The sequence below is a fragment of the Mixophyes fleayi genome, chromosome 10 (assembly GCF_038048845.1).
Source record: "Mixophyes fleayi isolate aMixFle1 chromosome 10, aMixFle1.hap1, whole genome shotgun sequence".
Lineage (NCBI taxonomy): Eukaryota > Metazoa > Chordata > Amphibia > Anura > Limnodynastidae > Mixophyes > Mixophyes fleayi.
Window position 1 is genome coordinate 45462739 of NC_134411.1, and position 4377 is coordinate 45467115.

Genomic DNA, 4377 nt, shown 5'->3' on the forward strand with positions numbered 1-4377 from the left:
CAGCAGTCATCCTATGGCAAAGCGGATAACTGCGGCCTTGACAGCTATGTTGGTGTTAGACGTGCGTCCGGTGTCTGCCATCAGTGGAGTGGGATTCATACGGTTGATGGAGGTATTGTGTCCCCGGTACCAAATCCCGTCTAGATTCCACTTCACTAGGCAGGCGATACCCGGGATGTAGAGAGAAGTACGAAAAAGTGTCCTCAGTGCTCTGAAAAATGCGGTTGTACCCACTGTCCACTTAACCACGGACATGTGGACAAGTGGTTCAGGGCAAACTAAGGACTATATGACTGTGACAGCCCACTGGGTAGATGCATCGCCTTCCGCAGCAACAGCAGCAGCAGCATCAGTAGCAGCATCTCCGAAACGCCTGCTCGTTCCAAGGCAGGCAACGTTGTGTATCATCGGTGTCAGTAAGAGGCACAATGCTGACAGCCTCTTAGAGTCTTAGAGAAACTGAGGGAAATAATCTCGCAGTGGCTTACACCACTTACACTCTTCTGGGGATTTGTGGTGTCGGACAACGCCAGTAACATTGTGCGGGCATTACATATGGGCAATTTCCAACACGTGCCATGTTTTGCCCACAATAAATTTGGTGGTGCAGCATTATCTGAAAAGTGACAGGGGTGTGCAGGATATGCATGCGGTGGCCCGCAAAATTGCGGGACACTTTCGCCATTCTGCCACTGCCTACCGAAGACTGGAGCAGCATCAAAAACGCCTGAACCTGCCTTGCCATCACCTCAAACAAGAGGTTGTGACGAGCTGGAACTCCACCCTCTATTTGCTGCAGAGGATGGAGGAGCAGCAAAAGGCCATTCAAGCCTACACAGCCACCTACGACATAGGCAAAGGAGTGGGGATGCGCCCGAGTCAAGCGCAGTGGAGACTGATTTCCGTGTTGTGCAAGGTTCTCCAGCCGTTTGAACTTGCCACACGAGAAGTCAGTTCCGACACTGCTAGCTTGAGTCAGGTCATTCCCCTGATCAGGCTGTTGCAGAAGCAGCTGGAGAAAGTGAGGGAGGAGCTGGTAAACCATTGCGATTCCACAAAGCATGTAGCTCTTGTGGATGAAGCCCTTCGTACGCTTTGCCAGGATCCGAGGGTGGTCACTCTTTTAAAGTCAGAGGAATACATTCTGGCCACCGTGCTGGATCCTCGGTTTAAAGCGTATGTTGTGTCTCTGTTTCCGGCGGACACAAGTCTACAGCAGTGCAAAGACCTGCTGGTCAGGAGATTGTCCTCTGAAGAGGACCGTGACATGGCAACAGCTCCTCCTTCATTTTCTTCCACACCTGTGGCTGCGAGGAAACAGCTGAGATTTCATAAACGACCCGCAGGCGAAGATGCAGAGAACATCTGGTCCGGACTGAAGGACCTGCCAACCATTGCAGACATGTCTACTGTCGCTCCACCATTGAAAAAATGGTGGAGGATTACTTTGCTGACACCATCCAAGTAGACATGTCAGACAGTCCTTACTTTTACTGGCAGGAAAAAAAGGCAGTTTGGAAGCCCCTGTACAAACTGGCTCTATTTTACCTGAGTTGTCCCCCCTCCAGTGTGTACTCCGAAAGAGTTTTTAGTGCAGTGGGGAACCTGGTCAGTGAGCGGCGAAGGAGGTTGCTTCCGCAAAATGTTGAGAAGATGATGTTCATAAAAATGAATTATCAATTCTTCAATCAAGACCAGCAATGGCCTCAAGAAACTAGCGGGGACGAATTGATAATGTGTGAGGACGAGGAAGTACACACTGAAGGGGGCGAGGAATCAGAGGATGAGCATGAGGACGACATCTTGCCTCAGTAGAGCCAGTTTACTTTGTACAGGGAGAGAAGAATTGCTTTTTTTGTGTGGGGGCCCAAACAAACCAATCATTTCAGCCACAGTAGTTTGGTAGGCCCTGTCGCTGAAATGATTGGTTTGTTAAAGTGTGCATGTCCTTTTTTCGCAACATAAGGGTGGGTGGGAGGGCCCAAAGACAATTCCATCTTGCACCTCTTTTTTTTCTTTGCCAGCTCGTTTTGTGGGGGTCCTAACGAACCAATCATTTCAGCCACAGTTTTGTAGGCCTTGTCGCTGAAATGATTGGTTTGTTAAAGTGCGCGTGTCCTATTTCACCAACATATTCCAAGGACAATTCCATCTTGCACCTCTTTTTTTGGCATTATGTGCTCTTTGGGGCCTAGTTTTTCAAACTGCCATCCTGTCTGCCACTGCAGTGCCACTCCTAGATGGGCCACGTGTTTGTGCCGCCCACTTGTGCCGCTTAGCTTAGTCATCCAGCTACCTCGGTGCAACCTTTTGGCCTAAAAACAATATTGTGAGGTGTGAGGTGTTCACAATAGACTGGAAATGAGTGAAAATGAATGTTAATGAAGTTAATAATAGCGTAGGAGTGAAAACAAACCAAAAAACAGGATTTTAGTAGTTTTTATGCTTTTTTAAAAAAAAATCAGAACCCAAAACCCAAAACCTTGAGGGTGGTGTTTTGGCAAAACCCATTAGAATCCAAAACCTTAAGGTAATCAGAACCCAAAACCCAAAACACCAAAAGTGGCCGGTGCACATCCCTACTTTTAATGGATACTTATACACATACACCCTTCTAAAAGAACATATGCATAGGGATGCCTAAAACTGGATCCATAGAACAACTCATCCCCCACCAATAACAAGTCCATAATCCCTCTTCTAGCTATATTAATAGATGGTCAATGAGTCGACAACCGTCTTGCACCCGCTGCATGTCCTGATGTCAGATCTTCACATATATCAGTGAACATGAGAGGCTTTGGGGCCACTTGTGCTTCCTTTTTGTCTTCTAACTATGGATTTCATAGATAAGGAAAAAAGGAAAGGGAGGGAGAAAATACACAGTGCGCTCGGCAAGTGTTATATTTCACAAGAGAAGGGATTGTCCATTGTGCTGTATATCTTCATAAGGATAAACTTCAGTAACGAGCATGTGGATTCCAAGGGAAAGGTTCTTGGTTTCTGCACTGATCACAACTGCCAGTAGTACTGAGAGTTCCACAAGGTTCACACTCATTAGATGTAGTACAATACGGCGGTTAAGACAGGTGTGGTAACTTTTTCTGGAAGAGAAACACTTAGTATTAATACACTTGTTAATAAGCCACATCATCAATTGTATTAGTATATATATAATAATAATAAGGATTAGTAACAGTCCTTGAAGTACAACATGTATAAAACCTGATAACCATCCTTCTATACTTTTGAACCAATCGGCCAGGTACAGCCACGAAAACTATCCTTCTAGATAAGCATCTCCAGTGTGCTCCTTTAAAAATGTATATTTCATGCCTTTTTTTTTTTATAAGTATTCATCAATTATGTTCTTTGGATTATCCGTGTCATTAAGTAAACAGGTGCAACTCTGGGCTTTAATTTGAATATTTAGGGTCAGGCAGTACCCTCCAGACTAAGCTGTCTGGTTGTCCATATTAACCTACTGTCTTGTGTAAATGTAATAATGTGTTGGGTCACAATACTCACAAATACATTTCTGTATTGGGTGTAAACCCCTACAGTCATAGGCTGCTCTTTTCTTTATTTGGTTGGGTTAAACTTTTCCAGGGGCAAACGCAGGATTCGAGGAGGGGGGTTTCCACGCCACGATACAAGTGGGCGTGTCCAGTATGTGTAGGGGCGTGGCTACAAACACACACCGTGTCAAACACACAGATATGTAAACTGTCCCATACACAGATAAGCACAGACACACAGGATCAAACACACAAACATGTAAGCTGTCACATACACACACATACATAAACACACATATACATAAACACAAATACATAAATGCACAGATACATAAACACACAGATATGTAAGCTGTCACATACACATACATACATAAACACACAGGATTAAACACACAGATATGTAAGCTGCCACATACACTGACACACACAGACTCAAACACATTCTTCCCTCTGCTGCTGCTGCTGCTGCCTCCTGCATAACACCCATGCTGGCTGTGTGGGAGGAAGGGGCGGGGCCACGGTGCCAGCAGAGAGCTGTGCTCACACAGCAGGGGACTGACTGGGAGATGATTACAAGCAGTAGTGGCTGGTCCCGGGAGAGGGGCCATCCACTGTAAGCATACAACACCCCAGGTAGGACAGGGGTTTCTGGGGACTAGGAACCCCCCCCCCCCCCCCCCGGGTGCGCCCTTGTTTTCATATTAGAATTTTTCTCATTATTTATAATGATCTCTACATTACTATTGGCGTGGGTCTGGTTCTTCCAGACCTAGCTTTCCTTTCTAGACTTGTACACATCTATAGCCTACAACAAAGGAAAATAAAGTGCAATCTATATTCCTCCTGCTAATATCAA